Source organism: Salvelinus sp. IW2-2015, linkage group LG9 (assembly GCF_002910315.2).
Source record: "Salvelinus sp. IW2-2015 linkage group LG9, ASM291031v2, whole genome shotgun sequence".
Taxonomy (NCBI): Eukaryota; Metazoa; Chordata; class Actinopteri; order Salmoniformes; family Salmonidae; genus Salvelinus; species Salvelinus sp. IW2-2015.
The window spans coordinates 10740044-10752564 of NC_036849.1; the positions used below are offsets into that span (position 1 = coordinate 10740044).

Here is a 12521-nt window from a genome sequence, read left to right on the forward strand (position 1 = left end):
CACAATATAGAATTATATTAGCTCATCACAATAGCCAAACACACAAAGCTATTTATCCACCGCCAGCATAGATTTCACAAAAACAGCAATATAGATAAAATTAATCACTAACCTTTGGACAACTTCATCAGATGACAGTCTTATAACATCATGTTATACAATACATTTATGTTTTGTTCGAAAATGTGCATATTTAGAGCTGCAAATCGTGGTTATACATTGTGAATATGTAGCAACAATTCACCAAAATCTCCGGAGATATTTTGGACAGTCACCTAATCTAATCAAAGAACTCATCATAAACTTTACTAAAAAATACATGTTGTACAGCGAATGAAAGATATACACTGGTTCTTAATGCAACCGCTGTGTTAGATTTAAAAAAATAACTTTACTACAACATACAAAATGCATTATTGTGAGACAGCGCTCACATATTCTCCACCCTGTTAGGGTCAACATGTTCCACAGAAATACGAAATAACATCATAAATTGTGTCTTACTTTTGCTGAGCTTCCATCAGAATGTTGTGCAAGGAGTCCTTGGTCCAGAATAAATCGTTGTTTGGTTTTAGAATGTCCATTTCTTCTGTCGAATTAGCAACCTTGGCTAGCCATGTGGCGCGAACATGCCCATCAACTCTTGGCGCAAAGAACGGAAAATTCCAAAAGTCCCAATAAACGTTGAATAAACTGATACAACTCGGTTGAAAAATCCTTTATGATGTTTTTCTCTCATATGTATCAAATAAAATCAGAGCCGGAGCAATTCGCCGTGTATACCGAACGCTCTTCAGAAGACAATGTCGAGGTCCCCCGCGCGCCGTCGACAACAAACAAAATACCGGACCTGCCACTCCAAAAGCTCTTATTCGGCCTCAGATCAAGTTAGACACCCCATTCAACCTTCCACTGCCTGTTGACATCTAGTGGAAGGCGTATGAAGTGCATACATATCGATAAATAAATGCCAGTTGAATAGGCAGGCCCTGAAACAGAGCCTCGTTTTCAGATTTTTCACTTCCTGTATGGAAGTTTGCTGCCAAATGAGTTCTGTTTTACTCACAGATATAATTCAAACAGTTTTAGAAACTTCTGAGTGTTTTCTATCCAATAGTAATAATAATATGCATATTGTATGATCTAGAACAGAGTACGAGGCCGTTTAATTTGGGCACGATTTTTTCCAAAGTGAAAACAGCGCCCCCCTATTGACAAGAAGTTTTAAGGACACTGACACACATGGATGTTACAGCCCGGTCTCCCCTCCTTAACTAACCCCCTTCCCTGGGGGGCTATGGTGTGCTGGGTGTGGGACTGCCCTTTCCAGGCATATGTGGGTTTGGTGATGCGGAGCGACTCAAGCCCTAATGCCTATCCCGGAAGGACGCCGGGGGACAGGGGAGGAGGATGAGCAGATGGACGAGTAGGGGGATGGGAGGATTACAGGGAGGGATATGAGGAGGGAGGGGGAGGGGCTAGGGAATCCTATGGGAGCCCAGACAACGGAGAGAGAGAGGAGGAAGGGCTCTGAGCAGTGAGCACCGCCCAGATTAGCAGAGTAGTGGAGAGCAGAGCTGGAGATAAAGAAGAGAGTCGCCAAACTTACATTTAAACCGTCTTCATTTTAATTTGACTTTAGTAACAACGAGGGCTTTGTGTTGGAGCCTATTTCTTCCTTTTTAAGAAATAAGAGGTAGGCCTACCTGTTTGACAGACGGAATTAGGCTACCAGCTGCTATATCCAAATTTGTAGGTAAATTCCTCCACCCACCATGCACTCTTTAAATAGCCTACCTCCATGTGAATGTCTGTTAAAACCAAGACTTGAATTGAGGGGGTATGGGAGGGTATGCCTACCTTTTATTAAAGAAAATGGCAAAAAGCACAGGCTAGTGTCTGGCTAGACTGTAAACTCTCCTTCCAGACTCACATTAAGCATCTCCAATCCAAAATTAAATATAGAATCGGCTTTCTATTTCGCAACAAAGCCTCCCTCACTCACGCTGCCAAACATACCCTTTTAAAACTGACTATCCTACCAATCCTCAACTTCAGCGATGTAATTTACAAAATAGCCTCCAACACTCTACTCAGCAAACTGGATGCAGTCTATCACAGTGCCATCCGTTTTGTCACCAAAGCCCCATATACCACCCACCACTGCGACCTGTATGCTCTCGTCGGCTGGCCCTCGCTACATATTCGTCGCCAGACCCACTGGCTCCAGGTCATCTATAAGTCTTTGCTAGGTAAAGCTCCGCATTATCTCAGCTCACTGGTCACCATAGCAGCACCCACACGTAGCACGCGCTCCAGCATGTATATTTCACTGGTCATCCCCAAAGCCAACACTTCCTTTCGCCGTCTTTCCTTCCAGTTCTCTGCTGCCAATGACTGGAACGAATTGCAAAAATCTCTCACTAAATTTAAGCATCAGCTATCTGTGCAGCTTACCGATCGCTGTAGTTGTACACAGCCCATCTGTAAATAGCCCATCCAACTACCTACCTCATCCCCATCCCCATTTTTTTAAATTAACTTTTTTGCTCTTTTGCACACCAGTACTTCTACTTGCATGTCATCATCTGCACATCTATCACTCCAGTATTAATTTGCTAAATTGTAATTACTTCACTACTGTGGCCTATTTATTGTCTTACCTCCTTACTCCATTTGCACACAATGTATAAAGATTTTTCCTATTGTGTTTTTGACTGTACTTTTGTTTATCCCATGTGTAACTCTGTGTTGTTGTTTTTTGTCGCACTGCTTTGTTTTATCTTGACCAGGTCGCAGTTGTAAATGAGAACTTGTTCTCAACTAGCCTACCTGGTTAAATAAAGGTGAAATTAAAAATGTATAAATAAAAACAGGCCCGATCCTTGTTATTTTAATATTTTGAAGAAAATAAAACATCTGATCATATAAAGTGATCTATAACTTTATGCTAGAAACAAGCTGTAAAATACCCGGGAAATACGTGACTCTGATGCATAAGGGGATATCATTGTTTTGATTATTTGACATTCAGAGGCTGATCTACAACCTTCTATAGCCGAGGAGACTTTGCTTGGAAAGTAATCTAATTTTGTCACTATTAATTGATTAAGCTATTCACTTTCTATACAATAGAATATGTTTAAACCCATAAATATTTTAGGGAAACACTTGTGACCTTCTCTCGTTGGGTTAAGCCACGGAAGAAGAGAGGCCAGCCACAGGAGTCGCTAGAGCGCGATGGGACAAGGACATCCTGGCCAGCCAGACCCTCCCCTAACCTGGATGACTCTGGGCAAATTGTGCCCCTCATGGGTCTCCCGGTCGCGGCCGGCTGTGACACAGCCTGGGATCAAACCCTGATCTATCACTGCCTTAGACCGCTGCACTACTCAGGAGGCCATGCTCAGATTCTTAATTACATCTCAGATTGAACTATTTGCCAACAGGGACAGTTTCATCGCAAACAAGACATACTGATGTGGCATTGGAGAAATATGAATAGATGAACACATAGGCCTATCTCTCTGTCCATTCTTAGCCTGGAATTTCGGTCATTTGTGTGCTATAAAAAACGATTCTGCTAATATGTCAAATTAAGTAGAATTGCATGAAATGTTTATTAAAGGCAATTTTTTTTCTCTGACCTGCAAATACAATGATTGATTCATGCAATGCTTTTACTATAAAGGAGATCTTTCCACCCCTACTGTTGTCTACAGTGGTCTGCAAACCCATAACAACAAAAGTCCTGTATTGCCATGCAATGCTTAGTTTCTAAAACTGCATATCTAAGGCTCTGGTCTGTCCAAGTGTCACGATCTTCATAAGGAGTGGACCAAAATGCAGCGTGGTATGTTTCCATCCTTTTTATTAGGAAGAGAAAACTCAAATAACAAAAACAATAACACGAACAAACAAAACGTGAAGCTCAGAGTAGTGCTCACAGGCAACTATACCTAAACAAGATCCCACAAAGGGGAAATGGTTGCCTAAATATGATCCCCAATCAGAGACTACGATAAACAGCTGCCTCTGATTGGGAATCACACCAGGCCAACATAGATATATAATTACCTAGATTACACCCCGACCTAACCAACATAGAGAATAACAGGCTCTCTATGGTCAGGGCGTGACACCAAGAAGTGAGGGTAAACAGTAGACATGTTCTCTGCTATCCACTTTGTTTTAATTATTATTTTGAGAATAGAGAAATGTCACTTATTTGTTTTTAAGCGTCCAGGGAGGGTTTATAGAAGTCTGTTTTTCTCCATGTAAACCTTATTATAAATAAAGTTCACTCCCTGATTTTATTTTCTTATATTAAGCACTTTAACATACCACTTACTTTTGCAGCACTTAATCCCTTTTTCCCTTGGTATGATTTTTCATTATATTCTTTACTTATTAAATCATTTATCTATTAATTTATTGATCCAGCTTGCATGCTTTATTATTATTTATTTGTTTCTACTTGTTTCCCCCTTAGCACTTATTTAACCCTGGTCTTCCTCTTATTGTTGTTTCCCTGTCATTGAACCGTTGCATGTGACCCCTCTGAGTTCTCATGTCCACACCCTGGCTTAACCCTATCCCCTAGCTAACAGCCTTAGTTTCTCTCATCGGGTTGACCCATTTTGGTGTGGTAGTAGGGGGTTGGGGGCAGCAGGGTGCAGGGGTGTTTTAAGGAGGGGCTAAGTGCAGGGGGAGAGGCGTGGCAGGCGGAGCAGCTGGAGTTAAATAAAGCTGTCAGCTGGCATTCCTGAAATTCACTCTCATCTATGATCAGTTAGTCTACATGGGTGTGCTCCCTCCCTTCCAACATCCTCATTTCAGGACATGAAGTCATGCAGTGCGGTGTTGGTGTGTGTGTGTGTTTGTTGGCTGACAAGATAGAGAACCCATGTTGAGGGGTCAGAGGTCAAAGAGTTGGGCGGTGTCAGAAACAGACCGACAGACAGACTGCAGAGCTAGGGGACAGTTATGAGAACAGGGAAATAGGATGGAACTGTAACCTCTGTCTTCTCTGTCTCTGGAGTAGGAACCATTTAATTTCCCTTGAGCCCCTTCAATCATTCTTATTGTGAGGAGAGAGAAAGGAAATAATTAATATGCTATTCTCCACTGATCACTAACGTAACGTCCTCTGCAACCCAAGCAAAGTCATGCTCCCTCTCAGGTCGGCTCATGGTAGCTCATTTGTTTATCAGATATACAGTACGAGGGAGACTTTCAACTAGAGTGTTTATGAACTGGAAAAAGAGATTTACCCATTGTGCCCTAGGAGTTCAGCTCAGGCTAGCTACATGCAATTTGTTGATCAGATATACAGTATGAGTGAGTTGATGAACTAGAAAAGGAAGACTGAGTTTACACTTTTTGTCACAGTTTACATGGTGTAAATAATGTATGATACATACAGTTAGGCCTGGTGTATGGCTCTGAGGGATTTACAGTAATGCTAAGGGGTTTTGTTCTACCACATTTGATGATAGCGTGCAGTTATTTCCTCATGGCCAATGTATGAACTGAAGTTGCATAGTCAATATGCTGTGTCTGTAAAATAGCTCGCAGTTGTTAGCCACTTCATGTACCCTACATGGCCAAAAAATGTTGGATTCGGCTATTTCAGCCACACCCGTGAACTGCACACAAGCCTAAGATCGCCATGCGCAATGCCAAGTGTCGGCTTGAGTGGTGTAAAGCTTGCCGACATTGGACTCCAGAGCAGAAGAGATACCTCTGGAGTGATGAATCACACTTCACCATCTGGCAGTCCGATGGACGAATCTGGGTTTGGTGGATGCCAGCAGAATGTTACCTGCCCGAATGCATAGTGCCAACTGTAAAGTTGGGTGGAGGAGGAATAATGGTCTGGGACTGTTTTCATGGATTGGGCTAGGCCCCTTAGTTCCACGTTCGACACGGTTGCCAGGTGTGCGGTGTTTCCTCTGACACATTGGTGTGGCTGGCTTCCGGGTTAAGTGGGCATTGTATCAAGAAGCAGTGTGGCTTGGTTGGGTTGTGTTTCGGAGGACGCACGGCTCTTGACCTGTGCCTCTCCAGAGTCCGTACAGGAGTTGCAGCGATGAGACAAGACTGTAACTACCAATTTGATACCACGAAATTGGGGAGAAAACGGGGTAAAAAAGAAAAGAAAAAAAAGAAATGGTCTGTCGAGATCAGTGTGGAAGAAGAACTTGACAGGCCTGCAGAGAGCCCTGACCTCATCCCCATGGGACACCTTTGGGATGAATTGGAACACCGACTGCTAGCCAGGCCTAATCTCCCAACATCAGTCCCCGACCTCACTAATACTCTTTGTGACTGAATGGAAGCAAGTCCCCGCAGGAATGTTCCAACATCTAGTGAAAAAGCTTTACCAGAAGAGTGGAGGCTGTTATAGCAACAAAGGGGGGGGGGGACCAACTCCATATTAATGTCCATGATTTTGGAATGAGATGTTCGACGAGCAGGTGTCCACATACTTCTGGCCAAGTGTATGTAGTAAATGGCTTGTATAAAACAGCCTGCAGGTGTTTTGTTGTATTACAGTAAAAGCTTGCTGTGGTTTGCAGTGTGAAATGTTTGGCCGACAGCTGGCATTTAATAAGAGTAATTTTGGGGGTGCTTATACTTGTCCTATTTCACACGTATGTATTTATACACCTGTGTGAATTGGAAATTCGTTTTTTGCATATCCCAACTCTCCGTGAGAGTGGGGCCACAGCCTGCCATTATCAACGGTGACCCTGGAGGAATTAGGCTAAAGTGCCTTGCTCAAGGGCACATTAACAGATTTTTTACATTGTTGACTCAGGGATTCAAACTAGCAACCCAACACTCTAACCGCTAGGCTACCTGCCACCACCATTTTAGCAATGGGATTGTAGCTCCCATTTTGTGTCTTTGGTGTGGGTGTTGGTTGCTGACTGTGCTCTGTGTGTTGCTGTGTGTTGTAGCTCCTACAACATCTCCTGCAGCTGTGATATGAGAATAATCCCTCTCCCCATACTGCCCCTGCTGTGCACCGCTACATGCATACACACACACACACACACACACACACACACACACACACACACACACACACACACACACACACACACACACACACACACACACACACACACACACACACACACACACACACACACACACACACACACACATCTCCGCTTACTGCCCCCACTGCGCTGAGCACGGCTGCCCTACATGTAAAATATTGATGTCTATCCACCAGGCTTAATTTAACCCTGGGAGGAAGGTGGGTTGTCACTCATCCAACAGACCCCGCCCACCTCCCCTCTCCTGGAATCGGAGCAGCAACCTTTCCCGGACTGACTCACTCTAGACATAACACCAAGAAATGGACAGGTTACTGGCCAGCTGGATGAGAGTATCTGTAAATACTCTGCCTCTGTCTCTGTCGGTTATAATTACTTGGCCATTGCTGTAAACAACAACCATTGTTTCCCACTTCCCACATTGGGTGTTATTGTGTGTGTGGTCTGAGCTTTCCAGCTTGGTCATATAGTGGGAATTAAGTGGTGTGGCAGGTAGCCTAGTAGTTAGAGTGTTGGGCCAGTAACTGAAAGGTTGCTGGAACGAATCCCCCGGCTGACAAGGTAAAAATCTGCTGTTTTGCCCCTGAACAAGGCAGCTAACACACTGTTTTCCGGTAGGCCGTCATTGTAAATAAGAATTTGTTCTTAACTGACTTGCTAGTTAAATAAAGGTTAAATATATATTTAAAAAAATTTTTTTTTTAAATTGGCTGGCTCCCTACAATATTTATCCCAGTTTCTATGAATAATCCAGTAGGGATGGTTTCTCCCACAATGGAAAATAAGGTGAGGATGCTCCTTAAGGAATCTGAACTCAGCCTGACTTCTATAGGTTATAGTGGAACTGAGGAGCGTTCGTGTGTGTGCGTATGTATGCGTGAGGATGGTTATACTATTCTGAGGACTTGCTCAGGATATGGGCGATACTGATTGATCAAGGTGGTTTGTGAGAGGATGTAGTTTCCAGCTATACTGTAAACTGCTGATAAATAATTGGTCCATTAAAGGTGATCAATAATGAAGAACATGTATTTGTGTTGTGTACGTATGACCACCTGGATGCTTCGATTGAGTGTTTTCCCTTTCACTGACATTAAGCCTAGTGGTACTGCTGTACCCTATAGGTGTGTCAATGGAAACAATGTCACTGTGGATTTTGTTGAGTTATGTACAGTCGTGGCCAAAAGTTTTGAGAATGACACAAATATTAATTTCCACAAGGTTTGCTGCTTCAGTGTCTTTAGATATTTTTGTCAGATGTTACTATGGAATACTGAAGTATAATTACAAGCATTTCATGTGTCAAAGGCTTTTATTGACAATTACATGAAGTTGATGCAAAGAGTCAATATTTCTTTTTCAAGACCTCTGCAATCCGCCCTGGCATGCTGTCAATTAACTTCTGGGCCACATCCTGACTGATGGCAGCTCATTCTTGCATAATCAATGCTTGGAGTTTGTCAGAAATTGTGGGTTTTTGTTTGTCCACCCGCCTCTTGAGGTTTGACCACAAGTTCTCAATGGGATTAAGGTCTGGGGAGTTTCCTGGCCATGGACCCAAAATATCYATGTTTTGTTCCCCGAGCCACTTAGTTATCACTTTTGCCTTATGGCAAGGTGCTCCATCATGCTGGAAAAGGCATTGTTCGTCACCAAACTGTTCCTGGATGGTTGGGAGAAGTTGCTCTTMGAGGATGTGTTGGTACCATTCTTTATTCATGGCTYTYTTCTTAGGCAAAATTGTGAGTGAGCCCACTCCCTTGGCTGAGAAGCAACCCCACACATGAATGGTCTCAGGATGCTTTACTGTTGGCATGACACAGGACTGATGGTAGCGCTCACCTTGTCTTCTCTGGACAAGATTTTTTCTGGATGCCCCAAACAATCGGAAAGGGGATTCATCAGAGAAAATTACTTTACCCCAGTCCTCAGCAGTCCAATCCCTGTACCTTTTGCAGAATATCAGTCTGTCCCTGATGTTTTTCCTGGAGGGAAGTGACTTCTTTGCTGCCCCTCTTGACACCAGGCCATCCTCCAAAAGTCTTCGCCTCACTGTGCGTGCAAATTCACTCACACCTGCCTGCTACCATTCCTGAGTAAGCTCTGTACTGGTGGTGCCCCAATCCCGCAGCTGAATCAACTTTAGGAGACGGTCCTGGCGCTTGCTAGACTTCCTGAAGCCTTCTTCACAACAATTGAACCGCTCTCCTTGAAGTTCTTGATGATCCGATAAATGGTTGATTTAGGTGCAATCTTACTGGCAGCAATATCATTGCCTGTGAAGCCCTTTTTGTGCAAAGCAATGATGATGGCACGTGTTTCCTTGCAGGTAACCATGATTGACAGAGGAAGAACAATGATTCCAAGCACCACCCTCCTTTTGAAGCTTCCAGTCTGTTATTCGAACTCAATCAGCATGACAGAGTTATATCCAGCCTTGTCCTCGTCAACACTCACACCTGTGTTAACGAGAGAATCACTGACATGATGTCAGCAGGTCCTTTTGTGGCAGGGCTGAAATGCAGTGGAAATGTTTATTTGGGATTCAGCTCTTTTGCATGGCAAAGAGGGACTTTGCAATTAATTGCAATTCATCTGATCACTCTTCATAACATTCTGGAGTATATGCAAATTGCCACCATACAAACTGAGGCAGCAGACTTTGTGAAAATTAACATTTGTGTCATTCTCAAAACTTTTGGCCATGACTACATTTATTCATAAATGCTGGAAATGTGTAAATTTCAAAAGAATAGACATCATGCTTTGTAAACAACAGATGTAGACGAACAGTGAAAATGCTTAGTTACGGGCCCTTCCCAACAATGCAGAGAGAAAAATGAGTAATGATAACTTGGCTATATACACGGGGTACCAGTACCGAGTCCATGTATAGGGGTACAAAATAAGGTAGTTATGTACACATAGTTAGGGGTAAAGTGACTAGGCAACATGATAGATAATGAAACATTAATTAGCAGCAGTGTATGTGATTAATCAAAAGGGGTCAATGCAGATAGTCCGGGCAGCTAGTTGGTTAACTATATAGCAGTCTTATGGCTTGGGGTAGAAGCTGTTCAGGATCCTCTTGGTTCCAGACTTGGTGCATTGGTACAGTTTGCTGTGCGGTAGCAGAGAAAACAATCTATGACTTGGGTGGCTAGAGTCTTTGACAATATTTAGGGCCTTCCTCTGACAACGCCTGGTATAGTGATGTACTGGGCAATTCACACTACCCTCTTTAGCACCTTGCGGTCGGATGCCATACCAAGGAGTGATGCAGCCAGTCAAGATGCTCTCAGTGGTGCTGCTGTATAACCTTTTGAGGATCTGAAGGCCCATGCTAAATCTATTCAGCCTCTTGAGGGTGAAGAGGCGTTGTCGTGCCTTCTTCACGACCGTGTTGGTGTGTGTGGACCATGTTAATTACTTAGTGATGTGGAAACAGAGGAACTTGAAGCTATTGACCAGCTCCACTACAGCCCCATCGATGTGGATGGGAGTGTGCTCGGCCCTCCGTTTCCTGTAGTCCACTATCAGCTCCTTTGTCTTGCTGACGTTGAGGGAGAAGTTGTGGTCCTGGCACCAAACTGCCAGGTCACTAAACTCCCTATAGGCTGTCTCATCGTCATCAGTGATGAGGCCTACCACCATCGTGTCATCAGCAAACTTAATGACGGTGTTGTAGTCATGGGTGAACAGGGAGTACAGTACTTATAGTACTCATTTTGAGGGTCAGCGTGACAAATGGGTTTTTGCCTACCCTGACCATCTGGGGGTGGCCATCTGGTGGTCAGTCCCAGGGTTCTGAGCTTAGTGATGAGCTTGGAGGGCACTATGATGTTGAATGCTGAGCTGTAGTCAACGAAGAGCATTCTCACAGAGGTGTTCCTCCTGTCCTAGTGGGAGAGGGCGGTGTGGAGTGCAATAGAGATTGCATCATCTGTCGATCTGTTTGGGCGGTGTGGGAATCGGAGTGGGTCCAGGGTGTCTGGGATGATAGTGTTGATGTGAGCCAATACCAGCCTTTCAAAGCATTTCAGGCTACAGATGTGAGTGCTATGGGCCGACAGTCATTTAGACAGGTTACCTTGGCGTTCTTGGGCACAGGGACTATGGTAGTTTGCTTGAATCAAGTATTACAGACTGGGTCAGGGAGCGATTGAAAATGTCAGCACTTGCAAGCTGGTCACGACTGCTCTGAGTACACGTCCTGGTAATTTTATTTTTTATTTTACCTTTATTTAACTAGGCAAGTTAGTTAAGAACAAATTCTTATTTTCAATGATGGCCTAGGAACAGTGGGTTAACTGCCTTGTTCAGGGGCAGAACGACATAATTTTTTACCTTGTCAGATCAGGGATTTGATCTTGCAATCTTTCGGTTACTAGTCCAACGCTCTAACCACAAGGCTACCTGCCGCCCCTTGGCCTTGTGAATATTAACCTGTTTGAAGGTCTTCCTCACATCGGCTATGGGGAGAGAGAGCACACAGTCATCCGAAACAGCTGGTGCTCTCATGTATGGTTCAGTGTTGCTTGCCACGAAGCGAGCATAAAAGGCATTTAGCTTGTCTGGTCCCATTTCGACAAAATGAACCTTCCTACCATAAGCATACGTGCACACACAATATATATAGTATAGGCCTAGTGCACACTGAGTGTACAAAAACACTAAGGACACCTGCTCTTTCTATGACATAGACTGACCAGGTGAATCCAATGATCCTTTATTGATGTCACTTGTTAAATCAACTTCCATCAGTGTAGATGAAGGGGAGGAAACAGATGTAAGAAGCATTGTTAAGCCTTGAGACAATTGAGACATGGATTGTGTATGCTTTCCATTCAGAGGCTGAATGTGCAAGACAAAATATTTAAGTGCCTTTGAACGGGGTATGGTAGTATGTTGTGTCAAGGACTGCAACGCTGCTGGGTTTTTCACGCTCAACAGTTTCCTATGTGGATCAACAATGGTCCACCACCTAAAGGACATCCATCCAATTTGACACAACTGTGGGAAGCATTGGCGCCCATATGGACCAGCATCCCTGTGGAATGCTTTCGACACCTTGTAGAGTCATACCTCAACGAATTGAGTCATACCTCAGCGCATCTCAATATTAGGAAGGTGTTCTTAATGTTTTGTACACTCAGTGTATATGCCTCTTCAACAGGAATTGGCAGAGTTTCAAGCAGCAGAAAGACTGTTATTCCATCTTCTCCCCCCCCCCATCATGCACCATGCTCTTCTGCTCTACTGGACACCAACACACAGAGATCTTTAAATAATGATTTTGCATGGGCCGCTGCCTGCGCCTCGCATCCAGGAGAGACGGGAGAGAGTGCTTTAATTGTCCAGTGCGCTCCAGCGGCTCGAATATGAGAGGGGAGTTAAGGGTTCGCAATCTTCAATCATTTCTGAATTAAATATGCCCTGGAAGCACACTGT

At 43.9% G+C, this 12521-nt stretch overlaps 1 pseudogene; it reads right to left on the reverse strand.

The window, feature by feature from the left end:
- The window catches only part of LOC139028269 (helicase-like transcription factor), an 18473-nt pseudogene extending 8061 nt beyond the window's left edge, over nt 1-10412 (reverse strand).
- Nucleotides 10413-12521: the final 2109 nt, after the last annotated feature.